Source organism: Bufo gargarizans, chromosome 1, assembly GCF_014858855.1.
Source record: "Bufo gargarizans isolate SCDJY-AF-19 chromosome 1, ASM1485885v1, whole genome shotgun sequence".
In the NCBI taxonomy this organism is placed as follows: Eukaryota; Metazoa; Chordata; class Amphibia; order Anura; family Bufonidae; genus Bufo; species Bufo gargarizans.
In genome coordinates, this window is record NC_058080.1 from 586168359 (window position 1) to 586186913 (window position 18555).

An 18555-nucleotide genomic window follows, 5' to 3' on the forward strand; every position below is an offset into this window, starting at 1 on the left:
TCAATGCGGCGTGGCATGGAGGCAATCAGCCTGTGGCACTGCTGAGGTGTTATGGAGGCCCAGGATGCTTCGATAGCGGCCTTAAGCTCATCCAGAGTGTTGGGTCTTGTGTCTCTCAACTTTCTCTTCCCAATATCCCACAGATTCTCTATGGGGTTCAGGTCAGGAGAGTTGGCAGGCCAATTGAGCACAGTAATACCATGGTCAGTGAACCATTTACCAGTGGTTTTGGCACTGTGAGCAGGTGCCAGGTCGTGCTGAAAAATGAAATCTTCATCTCCATAAAGCTTTTCAGCAGATGGAAGCATGAAGTGCTCCAAAATCTCCTGATAGCTAGCTGCATTGACCCTGCCCTTGATAAAATACAGTGGACCAACACCAGCAGCTGACATGGCACCCCAGACCATCACTGACTGTGGGTACTTGACACTGGACTTCAGGCATTTTGGCATTTCCCTCTCCCAAGTCTTCCTCCAGACTCTGGCACCTTGATTTCCGAATGACATGCAGCAGTCCAGTGCTGCTTCTCTGTAGCCCAGGTCAGGCGCTTCTGCCGCTGTTTCTGGTTCAAAAGTGGCTTGACCTGGGGAATGCGGCACCTGTAGCCCATTTCCTGCACACGCCTGTACACGGTGGCTCTGGATGTTTCTACTCCAGACTCAGTCCACTGCTTCCGCAGGTCCCCCAAGGTCTGGAATCGGTCCTTCTCCACAATCTTCCACAGGGTCCGGTCACCTCTTCTCGTTGTGCAGCGTTTTCTGCCACACTTTTTCCTTCCCACAGACTTCCCACTGAGGTGCCTTGATACAGCACTCTGGGAACAGCCTATTCGTTCAGAAATTTCTTTCTGTGTCTTACCCTCTTGCTTGAGGGTGTCAATGATGGCCTTCTGGACAGCAGTCAGGTCGGCAGTTTTACCCATGATTGCGGTTTTGAGTAATGAACCAGGCTGGGAGTTTTTAAAAGCCTCAGGAATCTTTTGCAGGTGTTTAGAGTTAATTAGTTGATTCAGATGATTAGGTTAATAGCTCGTTTAGAGAACCTTTTCATGATATGCTAATTTTTTTAGATAGGAATTTTGGGTTTTCATGATCTGTATGCCAAAATCATCAATATTAAAACAATAAAAGGCTTGAACTACTTCAGTTGGTGTGTAATGAATCTAAAATATATGAAAGTCTAATGTTTATCAGTACATTACAGAAAATAATGAACTTTATCACAATATGCTAATTTTTTTAAAGGACCTGTATATATATGTATAGGTACTTTTAGGGTTGACATATCCATTTAAAGGGGTTATCTGCTTTTAAAGGGAGTAGAATATTGATGACCTACCCTCAGGATAGGTCATCAACAGTGATGGCCAGTTCGCCGCGTTCGCCCGCGAACACATGCGGGCTGCCATCTTAACTCACAAGTCCAGCGATGCACAGGTAAGCCCTATACCTGTGCCTGCGCCGCAAGCCGGTCTGAAACAAATGCGGTCACCATGAGCAGGCAGTTCTGAGAACAGTCCGATGAAGGCCCCCCAGCGGCTGTTCCGGAATGCCTGCTCCCGGTGACCGCAATTGTTTCAGACCAGCTCGCGGCGCAGGCACAGGTAAGGGCTTACCTGTGCATTGCCGGACTTGTGAGTTAAGATGGCAGCCCAGCATGTGTTCGCGGGCGAACACGGCGAACTGGCCATCACTGGTCATCAATATCTGATCACTGGGGTTCCAACATCTGGCTTCCCAGCCGATCAGATGTTTAAAGAGACCGCCAAGCTCTAATGAGCACTGCGGCCTCTTCATTGCAGACCAAGCACAGCCAGGGTAGACTATAATGCAAGTAAACCTCGTGGCACTCTGCTTACTCTTCCTGGGAGTCGGGTTTCCACCCCGGACGTATATATAAATGAGAAACTGGGTAGAATTTATTTGGAAATGCGGCTGTATGAGAGGCGCATCTTATAACTGTGCAACAGCACTATTCCTTCAGTGCAGCTCTGCACATAAACTTATCAGCGGCACCAGTATGATAAAGGCCGAGTGAGGCTGAAACGTTACACCGGATTTATACAGCCGCATTTCCAAATAAAGTCTCACAAGTTTTCATCAAAATTCCAGGAGTTTATCGTTTATATAGACCAAGCACAGCGCCATACATTGTACAGTGGCTGTGCTTGGTACTGCAGTCCAGCCCCATTCACTTGCATGGGAATGAGTTGCGACTAGGCTATGTGACCTACGAACATGACATCACTGCTCTTTAAACAACTGACGGGCGGGGGTGCTAAGAGTTGGACCCCCACCAATCAGATGTTGATGACCTATCCTGAGCATAGGTTATCAATATCTTAATACTGGAAAATGTCTTTAAGAGTAAAAGGCTGAATTGGGATACTCCCAGGGAGAAACCATAAGGGGGTCATGTGGCTCCCAGGATAGGGGACTAGATGCAGGTTTTAGAGCAGTGACATGGGGAGTAGGTGAAGGAAAGTGGCAGTGGTCAATCCAGGAAACCTGAGTGGTAAATAAATAGAACAATAAAAGGAGGGAGAAGGGTTTCTAGCTTTAATTACATTTTGATGTTTGGTCCACAAGGTGGAACCACGGTACTTTACACACTCAGTCAGGGTTATTTATGGTCCACATGAACATACCACAAGTTTAACTGCAGGGTGGCTTGTCAGTAGGGGGACATGAGTTGTGGAGGCAGATCCACATTTAGACTGGCTCTGGTAGTTAAGAATGTTACTCAGGGTAATGTAGTAACATAATTTATAAGGCTGAAAAAAGACATCTGTCCATCCAGTTCGGCCTGTTATCCTGCAAGTTGATCCAGAGGAAGGCAAAAAAAAACTGTGAGGTAGAAACCACTTTTCCTCACTTTAGGGGAAAAATTCCTTCCCGACTCCAATCAGGCAATCAGAATAACTCCCTGGATCAACAACCCCTCTCTAGTAGCTATAGCCTGTAATATTATTACACTCCAGAAATACATCCAGGCCCCTCTTGAACTCTTTTTGTGAACTCACCATCACCACCTCCTCAGGCAGAGAGCTCCATAGTCTCACTCCTCTTCTATGTTTGTGTACAAACCTTCTTTCCTCCAGATGCAGAGGATGTCCCCTTGTCACAGTCCTGGGGATCAATAGATGATGGGAGAGATCTCTGTACTGACCCCTGATATATTTATACATACAAACCGGATTCCAAAAAAGTTGGGACACTATACAAATCGTGAATAAAAACTGAATGCAATGATGTGGAGGTGCCAACTTCTAATATTTTATTCAGAATAGAACATAAATCACGGAACAAAAGTTTAAACTGAGAAAATGTACCATTTTAAGGGAAAAATATGTTAAATCAGAATTTCATGGTGTCAACAAATCCCCAAAAAGTTGGGACAAGGCCATTTTCACCACTGTGTGGCATCTCCCATTCTTCTTACAACACTCAACAGACGTCTAGAAATAGGAATGCTCTCCTATTCTTGTCTAATACAGGCCTCTAACTGTTCAATCGTCTTGGGCCTTCTTTGTTGCACCTTCCTCTTTATCATGCGCCAAATGTTCTCTATAGGTGAAAGATCTGGACTGCAGACTGGCCATTTCAGTACCCTTCTCCTACGCAGCTATGATGTTGTGATTGATGCAGAATGTGGTCTGGCATTATCTTGTTGAAAAATGCAGGGTCTTCCCTGAAAGAGATGACGTCTGGATGGGAGCATATGTTGTTCTAGAACCTGAATATATTTTTCTGCATTGATGGTGCCTTTCCAGACATGCAAGCTGCCCATGCCACACGCACTCATGCAACCCCATACCATCAGAGATGCAGGCTTCTGAACTGAGCGTTGATAAAAACTTGGGTTGTCCTTGTCCTCTTTGGTCCGGATGACATGGCGTCCCAGATTTCCAAAAAGAACTTCGAATCGTGACTCGTCTGACCACAGAACAGTCTTCCATTTTGCCACACTCCATTTTAAATGATCCCTGGCCCAGTGAAAACACCTGAGCTTGTGGATCTTGCTTAGAAATGGCTTCTTCTTTGCACTGTAGAGTTTCAGCTGGCAACGGCGGATGGCACGGTGGATTGTGTTCACTGACAATGGTTTCTGGAAGTATTCCTGAGCCCATTCTGTGATTTCCTTTACAGTAGCATTTCTGTTTGTGGTGCAGTGTCGTTTAAGGGCCCGGAGATCACGGGCATCCAGTATGGTTTTACGGCCTTGACCCTTACGCAGAAAGATTGTTCCAGATTCTCTGAATCTTCGGATGATGTTATGCACAGTTGATGCAAAGTCTTTGCAATTTTTCGCTGGGTAACACCTTTCTGATATTGCTCCACTATCTTTCTGCGCAACATTGTGGGAATTGGTGATCCTCTACCCATCTTGGCTTCTGAGAGACGCTGCCACTCTGAGAAGCTCTTTTTATACCCAATCGTGTTGCCAATTGACCTAATTAGTGTTAATTGGTCTTCCAGCTCTTCGTTATGCTCAAATTTACTTTTTCCAGCCTCTTATTGCTACTTGTCCCAACTTTTTTGGGATTTGTTGACACTGTGAAAATTTGAATCAACGTATTTGTCCTTTAAAATTATACATTTACTCGGATTAAACGTTTGATCTGTCATCTACGTTCTATTACAAATAAAATATTGACATTTGCCATCTCCACATCATTGCATTCAGTTTTTATTCACAATTTGTTTAGTGTCCCAACTTTTTGGGAATCCGGTTTGTAGTAATTAGATCTCCCCTCAGTCGTCTTTTTTCTAAAGTGAATAACCCTAATGTTGATAATCTTTCAGGGTACTGTAGTCCACCCATTTCAGTTATTACTTTAGTTGCCCTCCTCTGAACTCTCTCCAGCTCTGCTATGTCTGCCGTTGTTCACAGGAGCCCAGAACTGTACACAGTCCTCCATGTGTGGTCTAACTGGTGATTTGTAAAGTGTCAGGATTATGTTCTCATCACGGGCATCGATGGCCCTTTTCATGCAACCCATTATCTTATTGGCCTTGGCAGCAGCTGCCTGACTTTGGGTTCTACAGCTTAGTTTGCAGGTATAATAAAATTCCTAGGTCATTTTCCATGCCAGTGTTACCCAGGGTGATAACCAAAAGAACATGACTGCCTCTCAAAGTGTAAACCAGGCAGATAGGCTCGGATGTAAATCGGAGATGACACCCAGACAGGAGGTTCACAACAGATTTTGTGATATTGGACTGTTGTGTGCAGAACAGCCTGCCAGAGCTCTCTGGATGAGGCATTGCCGGATGTTACCGTAATGCCCGCCGGCCCCATTGACCATAATGGGATCCAGTGGAGATCCTGCCGCTACCCGGCAAATATGTTGGGATTTCGCCATGAAAAAAAAACAAGAGCACTCCGGCCGGCTGTTTTCTGACAGAACTAATAACGTTGATGTGATGACAAACCCCAAATGGATGAATTGAACAGTGGCAGAATTAAAAACCTATTAATCTGCATTTAGGAGGAAATAAACTAATAGCTGAGGCCGGATAAGAATTCTGGTTTATGTACTAACTTTAGATGAAGGAAAAAAAATATGATTGCATTATTCTTACAGGAGTCCTCTGGTTTTGCTACTTGAAATGAGCACTCTTTGAAAGGTGTCCATACACAATAGATAGAAGTACAGTAGGTGGATGGTTGAATGACTACTGAAAGAATGATTGTCTGGGGAACAGACTCACTGTAGCCCATACTGGCCTTTACATTACAGGTTGTACATGGGTGAATGATGGGTGAACAATCTTTCTGGGAACATTCTTTCAAAGGAAGACACTTATTTTCAGCTGATGGGGGTCAGTCATTGGTCAGCTAAAACAGTCGTTTGTTGTTAGATTTTACCCATTGAACAATTGTTTTGGTTGAAATTGTCCATTTTGATCAACCTTAGAGATCAGCAAATCAATTCTAAATGAATTGCCTTTGTCACAAATTTCGAGCAAATTAAATACTTTTGCAACTCATTTTGGAAGAATCTCCTAAAATGGTGCCCACCTACAGAAGACAGAGAAAAAAGGCATCTCTTACCAAAAATGTATGTTTTTGGACCATTTTTTAATTAAAAAGAATTATAGTGTAATGTGCTTTTAAAGAGGATGTTTGTTACGACCAGCTATCATCAGTTTACCCATAGCCATATATGTCAGAATACTATGCTGTCTTGGCAGAGATTATTGGGTGCCATGTTGCATTTGTAGAGCCCCCGAGGTACCAGTACAGTGGAAACCCCCAATAAGTGAAGCCATTGTGGAAACTACACCCCAGATCTAAGGGTACAATAAGCATATGAGCATTTTGACTCCACTGGTGCCTTTCTGAGTTTAAAAGTAGGGCTACATAGGGACAATTGCTGTCATGGCCAGGATCGCAGGGGCATCTCCGAGTAGCGGTGATCCCACAGAAATTATAGGAATTGCAGCAGGAGTCACACATTTTCTGCAACTGCAACCCCTGAAGCACAAAAAATCCAGCATAGTTGTTTAGTGTAGTCAGTTTGTTTAAGTTTGTACAAAATATGTATGTTCTGGGGTTAGAGCAGAATTAAAATTCAGGTATGAAAATTGTGTATGAATTACCTAAACCTACAAAAATGACTGGACCGCACACAATTACAATAGTGCATGTAATATATTAGTTCATATAATAAAAAAAAAGTTAAAAAGAGGGTTTGCAAAAAAATATGACATCATCAGAGGAAGAGGGACACAGACAGTACTGGCAATGTATGTATATATGTAAACAAGAGATTCGACTATGCACATAAAAGGCAAATCATAAAGTGCAAAGAAAATCACAAGCCTAATACAATAATCTGCAAGTGGTTATACAAAATAGAATATCGTTCAAAAGAGAGCCATTACCCATACTGCGTCCCACACTCCAAGATGGTGCCTACCCCAATGCACGTTTTGGCATGCCTTCATCTGGGGGTGGCATCATCACTGCGAGAATATCCATTTATACCCCATCAATACCTGTCACGGTCATATTGGTGTTGGACCGTGAGGCGGTTGCCGTGCAGACTCGTTGCTTGTGGCAACATGTAGTTTGTGGATTGCACGTGCACTTTCCCTTTAAGTTGTGTCTCCCTGCTGTGTGGTGTGCGTCGGGTTAATATCCTGACTTGGTGAGATCAGGGTGTGGTCTCTTCTAGCTATTTAGCCTTTGCTTGTAGCTTGGAGTTTAGTTGTGCTCTAGCCTTGCTGCGGGGCTGGAAGCTATGCTCCATTCTGTGGTTATTCCATCTGCCCAGTCTTTGAGGGCCACCTTGTTGGACATCAAGGTCCTTGCCTATGTCTACCCTTCCCTATTGTTATGTGTGGTGCTGCACTTATGGGTTGATGTTTGTCTAGTTGTTTGTTCCATGTGTGGTTTGTCTATGCATGGTTGCTAGACAGACATGTCCTGTTTGTTGTACCTCCGGAAGGGGGTCCCTGGGGTTCCACGGAGGGGGAACTACAAGACAGCAAGCTGTGGCTTCCGGAAAGTGATCTTGTCGTTCTGTTATCTGTGGTCATTTGGCCACAAGATACTTACCTGACATTTAGTTTTTGATTGCTGTCTCCTCCTGGTTACTAGGCCTGTGGGAGACTCCAATTTATCTGTGTCATGGATGAATCGGCCATCTCTTATTCCTGACTTCCATATTGCAGGGACCGATAGGTTCAGTAGGGCCCAGGTTCGAGAGTATGAGCCTCCCTACCATCGAGGGCGGCTCATACAGTTAGGAGGTCAGGGATAGGATGAGGATGGCGATAGGAGGTGTCCTTCCCCCTTATCCTGGCTTCCAGGCCTAATGGCTTTCCTTAATTTCAGACTTTGGATGGTGGGGAGTTTCACCCACTCCCCACTGTGACAATACCACCATCACCTGCTATCTGTTAATTACCTCCAGATCAATCATCAGGCCACTTAATTCCCCTGCATCTTGTCGCACTTGCAATAGATCACAGCCCAATTACGGCTATTTTCACATTAGCGTTTTTTGCGGATCCGTCATGGATCTGCCATAATACAACTGCATGTCCGGTTGCATTATGTCTTCTATAGCCATGACAGATCTGTCATGAACACCATTAAAAGTCAATGGGGGACGGATCAGTTTTCTATTGTGTCCCTATTGACTTACATTGTGTGTCAGAACAAATACATTTTGCTCCGCACCACATTGTGGACAGAAAAACACTGCTTGCAACGTTATTCTGTCCACGATGAGAGCACAACCAAACCAAGTGCATTTCGTTTCGTTCAGTTTTGTCCCCATTGACAATGAATGGGGACAAAACTGAAGCGTTTTCTTACGCTATTGAGATCCTATGACATCTCAATAGAGGAATTGAAAACGCTAATGTGAAAGTAGCCTTATGTGTTATATGCACATCTGGGGCAAAGACTGGGGCATAGAGGTATATGGAACACCTTCCCCCTGCCGCATCATCAATGTGAACTATAAAATATACAGTGGGGCAAAAAAGTATTTAGTCAGCCACCAATTGTGCAATTTCTCCCACTTAAAAAGATGAGGTCTGTAATTTTCATCATAGGTATACCTCAACAATGAGAGACATAATGAGAGAAAAAAAAAAATCTAGAAAATCACATTGTCTGATTTTTAAAGAATTGATTTGCAAATTATGGTGGAAAACAATAACAAAGTTCCTCTCAATACTTTGTTATATACCCTTTGTTGGCAATGACAGAGGTCAAATGTTTTTTTTTTTAAGTCTTCACAAGGTTTTTACACACTGTTGCTGGTATTTTGGCCCATTCCTCCATGCAGATCTCCTCTAGAGCAGTGAGCAACACAGACTTTCAACTCCCTCCAAAGGTTTTCTATGGGGTTGAGATCTGGAGACTGGCTAGGCCACTACAGGACCTTGAAATGCTTCTTACAAAGCCACTCCTTCATTGCCCGGGCGGTGTGTTTGGGACCATTGTCATGCTCAAAGACCCAGCCATGTTTCATCTTCAATGCCCTTGCTGATAGAAGGAGGTTTTCACTCAAAATCTCAAGATAAATGGCCCTATTCATTCTTTTACACAGATCAGTCGTCCTGGTCCCCTTGCAGAAAAACAGCCCCAAAGCATGATGTTTCCACCCCCATGCTTCACAGTAGGTATGGTGTTCTTTGGATGCAACACAGCATTCTTTCTCCTCCATTTTCTAATAATTGCTTCCACAGTTGATTTCTTCACACCAAGCTACTTGCCTATTGCAGATTCAGTCTTCCCAGCCTCGTGCAGGTCTACAATTTTGTTTCTGGTGTCCTTCGACAGCTCTTTGGTCTTGGCCATAGTGGAGTTTGGAGTGTGAGTGTTTGAGGTTGTGGACAGGTGTCTTTTATGCTGATAACAAGTTCAAACAGGTGACATTAATACAGGTAACAAGTGGAGGACAGAGGATCCTCTTAAAGAAGAAATTACAGGTCTGTAAAAGACAGAAATCTTGCTTGTTTGTAGGTAACCAAATACTTATTTTACCGAGGAATTTACCAATTAATTCATTAGAAATCCTACAATGTGATTTCTTGTATTCTTTCCCCTCCATTCTGTCTCTCATAGTTGAAGAGTACCAATGATGAAAATTACAGGCCTCTCATCCTTTTAAGTGGGAGAACTTGCACAATTGGTGGCTGACTAAATACTTTTTTTGCCCCACTGTAGTTAATACTAACTAGCCTACTACTATTACAATTTTATTTTATAATTTTTTTACTTTTGTAAAAAAAAATTGGCAGTAATGGGATGACGGCATCACAAGTGATCCCAGATCATTCACACAGGCCTAATCAGCCCACACAGCTGAGGCCTAGTCAGCACACAGACAGGCTAACACACAGGAGCTGAGGGATAGGAAGATCTATGGGGGTACTGTAAGGTACCTGTAAAAGGTAGTGTCCGAAGTGGAAATAGTGTGCTTGAGATCCAGGCAAAGCGTCGTCAGGCGAATAGTTCAGAATCAAAATCCGGAGAAGAGTCAGGCAGGCTAAGGTCATTCACGATCTGGCGGCAAGGTACAAAATCAGCAGGCTGTAGAATAGTCGGGATATCAGGCAGGAGTTCAATACAAGGAAGATCACTGAAGTCAAAACACCCAGGGAAGAAATCCAAATAAACGGGCACTGAGTGATGACCTCACTTCCTATTTAAAGGCTGTCCAGATTGAGAATTGTCCACAGCTGGCAGCAGGTGGAGCTAGAGAGTATGATGTAGTGTTGAACACAGTAAGGACATTCCCAAAGTCTAGATCTCTTCTGTAGCACAACAGGTAAGGCTATGGTTTAAGAGACCAGGAAGATCCCGGTTCGAATACAACCCGGGTCATGACAGGGCCCCCTCCCCAATGGACCCCTCCGGGGGCCTAGCGGGGCTTAGTGGGAAACGAGGTATGGAAGTCTCGTATAAGAGAAGGGGCATGCAGATCTTTGGCTGGAACCCAGGAGCGGTCTGTGACAGGATACCCCTTCCAATGAACCAGATACCGAAGGCCACGGCCCTGTCTTCTGGAATCAAGAATCTTGGAGACTTCAAACTCATTTTGTCCATCAACAAGAACAGGAGGAGGTAGTTGTTGTGATCTGGAGTAGCGGTTGAAAATAGCTTTTTTGAGGAGTGAAACGTGGAAGACGGGATGTATCCGGAGAGAAGAAGGTAATCTTAAGCGATAGGAAACTGGTCCAACTCGAGCAATGATCCTGTAAGGACCGATGAATCGAGGGCCCAATTTGGTAGAAGGTTGTTTCAGTCTCACATACTTGGTTGATAGCCAAACTCTGTCCCCCACCACATATGGAGGTATATGGCGTCTTCGTCTGTTGGAAAAAAACCTGTACTTGCCTGCTGACTTCCGTAGTAATAAACAAATCTTCTTCCAATGTAGTAGAATATTTTTCACCCGCTGATCTGCTGCTGGTACACCAGAAGAAGGCTGGAGTAGGGGAAAAGTCTGAGGGTGATAGCCTAGGGCTGCGTAGAATGGTGTGGTATGAAGAGCACTGTGCCAACGGGAATTTAGGGCGAACTCAGCTAAAGGCAAATACTCAGACCAGTTGGAGTGTAAGGCATTGACATAATGTCGAAGGTAGGTTTCTAGGGTCTGGTTCATGCGTTCGGTTTGACCATCAGTTTGAGGGTGATGTGAGGTAGAGAGTGAGAGCGTTACTCCCAGTTTCTTGCAGAACGCTCTCCAGAATCGGGAAACGAACTGGGATCCGCGGTCTGAGATGATATTGGTAGGTATGCCATGATGTCTTACAATATGGGAAAGGAAAAGAGTGGACAGTGCTTTCGCTGTAGGTAATCCCGGAATCGGCACAAAATGAGACATTTTGGAAAAGCGATCCACTGTGACCCATATAGCAGTCATGCCCTCGGACTTGGGTAAGTCTACAATGAAGTCCAAGGTCAAATGGGTCCAAGGCTGGCGAGGTGCCGGAAGTGGATGTAACAGTCCAGCAGGTAATGTGCGGGGTACTTTATTAGCAGCACAAGTTGGGCAGGCAGCCACATAGTCAGTAACATCCTTTTTCATACGAGGCCACCAGACATGACGCTGCAAGGTCTTAAGAGTGATGGTGACACCAGGATGACCGGATAACACGCCATCATGTGCCCAGAGGAGTATAGGTTTTCTGAGACTAGGGGCTACGTACAGGCGACCTGGTGGTATCTTCAAGCCCTGGGGAACACGATTCTGGGTTTCTTGTAGTTGTTGGGAAAGGGCCGTAGAGATCTGTGCGACAATTTTGTGAGGTGGGATTATATACTGCTCGGCTGGTTGATCTTCTTCAGAGGAAGCGAACTGTCTGGAAAGAGCATCAGGCTTTTTTGTTTCTATGTCCTGGAACGTAAGAAAGGACAAAATTAAAACGGGAGAAAAACAGAGCCCATCGAGCCTGACGTGAGTTCAGACGTCTAGCAGTCTGAAGATACAGTAGGTTTTTATGGTCAGTGAGGATAGTAAAAGGTTTGGAAGCCCCTTCCAGAAGATGTCGCCATTCAGACAATGCCAATTTGATGGCCAGTAGTTCTCGATTCCCAACATCATAATTCATCTCTGCCGGAGAAAACTTTCTAGAGAAAAAAGCTACTGGATGGATTCTACCAGACTTTGGCTGTCTCTGGGAGAGTACGGCACCTGCTCCAACCTCAGAGGCATCAACCTCAACAGTGTACTGGAGGTCAGGATTTGGATGCAGAAGAATTGGAGCTTTACTGAACATGTCCTTTAATCGCTGGAAAGCTGATTTTGCTTCTGAAGACCACGCCTTGCAATTTGTACCCTTCTTAGTCATGGCAGTAAGGGGTGCCGCAATGGAGGCAAAACTCTTAATGAAGCGTCTGTAGTAATTTGCAAATCCTAAAAAGCTTTGGAGTCCTCTTAAAGTGGTCGGTTGGGGCCATTGCAAGACAGCGGAAAGTTTTTGAGGGTCCATTTGGAAACCGTCAGCACTTATGATGTACCCAAGGAAAGGAATACAGCTTTGATGGAAACTGCACTTCTCGATTTTTGCATAAAGATGGTTTTCTCTAAGCCGTTGTAATACCTGTTTCACATGCGAGATGTGCTCTAGAAGAGTCTTGGAAAAGATTAAAATGTCGTCCAAGTAGATGATCACAAAACGGTTGCTGAAATCATGAAAAATTTCATTCATGAAACGTTGAAAGACAGCAGGTGCGTTACACAAGCCAAATGGCATGACCAAATATTCAAAGTGTCCATTACGAGTGTTGAATGCTGTCTTCCACTCGTCCCCCTCATTAATTCGAATCAGGTTATAAGCCCCTCGTAGGTCTAGCTTGGAGAATATAACAGCCCCCTTAAGTAGATCAAATAGTTCAAGAATGAGTGGCAAAGGGTAGGAGTCCTTTACGGTGATTTGATTTAACCCCCGATAGTCTATGCATGGTCGAAGGCCCCCATCTTTCTTTTCAACGAAGAAGAAACCTGCTCCTACTGGAGAAGAAGAGGGTCGGATAAAACCTCTTTCCAAGTTGTCTCTTACGTATTCCTCCATAGAGTTTTGTTCGGGCAGAGACAGGGGGTAGGTCTTTCCTTTGGGAAGAGGTGCTCCGGGAATCAATTTAATTGTACAGTCAAAAGGACGATGTGGGGGTAACACCTCTGCCTTTTGTTTGCAAAATACGTCTGCAAAGTCATGGTATTCACGAGGCAAGGTAGGTGGGATAGTCACAGGAGCCAACATGCAAGCAGAAAGTCTTTTGGGTTGAGACAAACAGCGAAGGCGACAGGACGATCCCCAGGAGGTTAGTTCTCCATTTTCCCAATCAAAAGAGGGGTTGTGAAGTTGTAACCATGGGTAACCAAGGATGATAGGCAGAAGCGGAGAATCAATAAGAGACAAGACAACTTCCTCTTTGTGGAGGAGGCCTACCTGCAGGGTGATTGTCGTAGTCTCGAATTTCACAATACCATCTCCCAAGGGCTGTCCATTCAGGGTGGTAATGTTCAGGGGTCTAGACTTAGGAACAAACGGGATGTTGTTCTTTCTTGCAAAAGTGTAGTCCAAGAATATACCCGCCGCTCCGGAATCCACAAAAGCCTCACAGAAAACAAGCTTAGAAGATAAATGGATAGTAGCCGGAACAGTAATCTTGGTCTTGGAGGATTTACCTGTAAGGTCTAAGCCAGCTCCTCCAACACTGGTTAGACCCTGCCTTTTACTGGACGGGAGGGGCAGACAGATACTAAATGTCCTTTAAGTCCGCAGTACAGGCACAGGCCCAATGAACGCCTCCTTTGTTTCTCTGACTCAGTTAGGTGGAGACGGCTCACCTCCATGGGTTCCACAGGTGTCTGGGGTTCAACAGAGGTTTCAGGTTCTGGCTGAGGTGGTGCTTGGAAGTTAGGGGCCAAACGGTAAGCTGGCCTAGGAAACTTGCGGGTTCTAAGTCTCTCTTGGCACCTTTCATGGTACCGGACATCCAGACGAACACACAGCTCTATGAATTTCTCAAGGTCTTCTGGGAGATCCTTATAGACTAATTCGTCCTTGATGCGATCCGTAAGACCTTTTCGGAAGGCTGCACGTAATGCCCTTGAGTCCCAATTTGTTTCAGCAGCAAGGGTACGGAACTCAATAGCATACTGTGCCACAGATCTGGTGTCTTGTTGTATGTCCAAGAGGGAGTACTCAGCTGCAGAAACTCTACCTGGCTTGTCAAATACAATCTGGAGAGAGGCCAGAAATTTTTCAGCATCTTGGAGTACAGGATCGTTGCGTTCCAAATAAGGAGAGACCCAGGCCAGGGCCTTCCCCTTTAACAAGGAAATTACAAAAGTCACTTTGGCAGACGAAGTGCTAAAAGTTGCAGGGTTGTTGCGGAAATGCAAACGGCAAACATTTAAAAAGCCTCTGCAGTCCTCAGTATCACCACCAAACTTGTCAGGCAAGGGAAGTTTTGGTGGTACAGAAGAGGCGGGTTGGACCGTAGTAGGAGTAGGATCCGGAGTCTGAACCGTTGCAGAGGAACCAGGCAAACAAGATTTGAGCATGGTGCAAAGTTCATCTAACTTGGCGTCCAGGGAAGCAAGATGCTGTTCATGAGCTCCGATCAATTGTCCCTGACGTGTAATCGCCTTAACAATCTCAGCAGGGTCCACTGCCATTGTGGCCCGTTTATTATGTAAGGTACCTGTAAAAGGTAGTGTCCGAAGTGGAAATAGTGTGCTTGAGATCCAGGCAAAGCGTCGTCAGGCGAATAGTTCAGAATCAAAATCCGGAGAAGAGTCAGGCAGGCTAAGGTCATTCACGATCTGGCGGCAAGGTACAAAATCAGCAGGCTGTAGAATAGTCGGGATATCAGGCAGGAGTTCAATACAAGGAAGATCACTGAAGTCAAAACACCCAGGGAAGAAATCCAAATAAACGGGCACTGAGTGATGACCTCACTTCCTATTTAAAGGCTGTCCAGATTGAGAATTGTCCACAGCTGGCAGCAGGTGGAGCTAGAGAGTATGATGTAGTGTTGAACACAGTAAGGACATTCCCAAAGTCTAGATCTCTTCTGTAGCACAACAGGTAAGGCTATGGTTTAAGAGACCAGGAAGATCCCTGATTCGAATACAACCCGGGTCATGACAGGTACATGGCTGCTATTGGTCAGTCAGCGTTGATTGCTGGTGCAGGACCATTGCAGCAGTTTGCAGTGATGGTCGGCTGTTCATGACAGCAGCCAGCATTGGATTGTCATTTTTCAATGTTAACTGTGATAGTTTGAAGCCATGCGGTAAATATACGGCATGGTGCGTTAATGTAATGCTTTCCTTGCCATACATTTACTGCATGGTGTGGGAAGGGGGTTAAATGGGCTTGAATGGGGTTAGATTCACTCTTAGGAGACCTCAGAGTGTCATAAAAGACTTTTCATGGCAATTGGGGCACTATCAATTCAATTGAATCAAATCGGACAATGGATTCATGCAAATTGGGCTCAAAACAAATTTAAAAAAATGTGCTTGTCTCTACTAATATGTATGGCATTGGCCACCTTTATACTATGTAGTCCTATTTTCTGCAGTCATTTGGTTCCAGAGATCAGACGTGAGCACTGCGGTAAGTAACCACATTTTAATAACGCATGGATGAATAAAGAAACCATTAATAGTAAAGCTGTAAACACAGCGATAGAAAAAAAAAAATGTTGATTATAGCAGATGATCCAATTTTGCCAGTGGAGATTATGAATGATCTCCTATTATACAGAGGACAATAATGGTGCAAATAATTACATGAAAAACACACCTACCCATACAATGGAGTGTGATCTTTTCACCTCTACATGCTCAGCGGAGCAGAAAATGAAGTCTTGTAATTTTTCTGGCTTTTGATGTGTGCTGCATAACATTTTGTGGGGAAATGATTTAGATCTATCATTGTCAGTTGTTTGCTTTACAATACTTCGCGGCACAATCCTGCTTACACTGCAAGAGCTCTCCGATCCAAACATTTTTAGCAGCACAAAGCAATTACCTTCTTGTAAAGCAGAATAAATTATGAACTATGCATCAAAATGTTTAACTTGCTCTGCGATTTATCTTGTTTCCTTCTTCAGCAACTCTATAGGGTTACGCATGGAAAAAATGAGTAATAATCCTTTCTTTGTTTTTTTCCGGAATTGCTATTTTTCTGTGTATTACATAACAGCCGCTAATCAGCCACTGCAGCAACATTTGTTCTCCTTTCATCTATCAGATAAGCTGTTCATATATACATTGCATGTTATCACATAGGTCAAGGTGATAGGTCTTTGCTATTGTATTAACCCTTCACAGCCAGCACTGTTGGACAGCTACTGATGCCTGAAAAAAGATACGGCAAAACACATGCTAAGGTGTGAGAGCAAGCTTCTGGTCTGTATGGGCACATGTCATAGTGCAGTAAGGCCTCTTTCACATAGGCGCGAATTCCGCGTGGGTGCAATGAGTCAGGTGAACACATTGCACCCGCACTGAATCCGGACCCATTCATTTCTATGGGCCTGTGCACATTTGTGCGTTGCGTGAAAATCGCAGCAAGCTCTATATTGTGCGCTTTTCACGCAATGCAGGACCCATAGAAGTGAATATCGTTGCGTGAAAATCGCAAGCATCCGCAAGCTAGTACACCTGGTTGCTAGGTGACGATCGATTTGGGGACCCAATCTTTATTTTCCCTTATAACATGGTTATAAGGGAAAATAATAGCATTCTGTATTAAGTAAATTAGGGATGGAGGGGTTAAAAAAACAAACAAACAAGAACTCACCTCATCCACTTTTTCACGCAGCCTGGCTTGTCCTCTTTCTTCTCCCTTGAGGACCTGGGATAAAAGGACCTTTGGTTATGCCACTGCGTTCATCACATGATCCACCACCATGGTGATGGAGCATGTGATGAGCGCAGTGACGTCACCAAAGGTCCTTTTCTCCCAGGTCCTCGAAGAAGAAAGAAGACAAGCCAGACTGCAGAAAAAGTGGATGAGGTGAGTTTATTTTTTAACCCCTCCATCCCCAATTTACTTAGCATTCTGTATTAAGAATGCTATTATTTTCACTTATAACCTTGTTATAAGGGAAAATAATAAAATTTACAGAACATCGATCCCAAACCCGAACTTCTGTGAAGAAGTCCCGGATCGGATCTGCGTACCAAACATGCCGATTTTTCTCACGCGCGTGCAAAACGCATCAAAACGCTTTGCACTCGCGCAGAAAAATTGTGCATTTTCCTGCAACGCACCCGCATCCTATCCGGCCCTCACACGCGACATCCATGTGAAAGAAACCTTATTGTCACTATCAGTATACTTGTGACGGTGACCACATCTCATATTGACGAGGTTCTGGTTATATTTATGTAATATGGGATATGTGCAATGTTATCTGTGTAGGTATAATCCTGGTCTAAGCATTATCGTATATGTTACTTGCCTTCATTTTTCAGTGCTTCCTGCTTTCTTGTCTATGTTTTAAGATTTTTATCTGACACGCTTATTCTGCTAAATTCTTTACTTTTTAGAGAGGTTTTTTTTTTTACTCTCTCCATGATCATGATATTATACAAATACACGCACCTGGCTATGCACCACACATATTATACTCACATACACACTGCTGCGTGCACAGTGGATACAACACAGTAGTGCAGCATGCACATTAGATACACACTGCACTACTTTATGCACAGCTAATACACACACAGACAGCACTGTGGCATGCACAATGCATTTACACACATCACAACACATTTACACACACCATCATACACGCTATTATCCTTAATAAAAATCACACCACTACATATATTTAGAATCTTCCTGGTCTTGCTCCATCAAAGGTCCTCAACCTGCAGTCAATGGAGCTTTCATCTTTTTTCCAGCTGCTTCAGGACCTACAGCATGGGGAGGGCTGCATTTCTCACAGTCCTCTCCATGAACTGAATAGTCGTTCGGCCATAGATCAGTGTCTGGCAGGGATATAGAAGTGTGCAGCAGATTTGCCACTTCTGAACCACTCTGACTGCGGACAAGACACAGATTTTTTTCTTGCTTAAAGGAGTTGTCCAAATACTCATATGTCATCAGATTTTGATTGGTGGGGATCAGACTCTCAGCACCCACATGATCAGCTGTTTGAAGAGACCACCGTCTTCCGGTGAGCACTGCAGCCTCTACCTAGGCCAGTGATGTCATGTTAATTAGTCACATGGCCTATGTGCAGCTCAGTCCCATTGAAGTGAATGAAGCTGATCTGCAATACCAAGCATAGCCACTATCCAACGGACAGTGCTGTCCCTCATAAGCTGCAAGGCGGCAACAGCGCTGACTGGAGCGTTGCAATCTCTTCAAACAGCTGATCAGCGGGGGTACTGGAAGTTGGACTCCCATCGATCAGATACTGATGTCCTATCCTGTGTATAAGTCAACAGTATAAAACAGTAGGGAATTGTCATCAGTGATGCCATTATTGCTGTATGCTGTAGTCGTTGAATAGGGCTAGCTGCAGTTCCCAGCAAGGGGACATACT

At 44.3% G+C, this 18555-nt stretch overlaps 1 protein-coding gene across 1 annotated transcript in view; it reads right to left on the reverse strand.

Moving 5' to 3' along the window:
• KSR2 (kinase suppressor of ras 2) overlaps positions 1–18555 on the reverse strand; it is a 569936-nt gene that overhangs the window by 60533 nt on the left and 490848 nt on the right. The gene's annotated exons all lie outside the window — the stretch shown is intronic.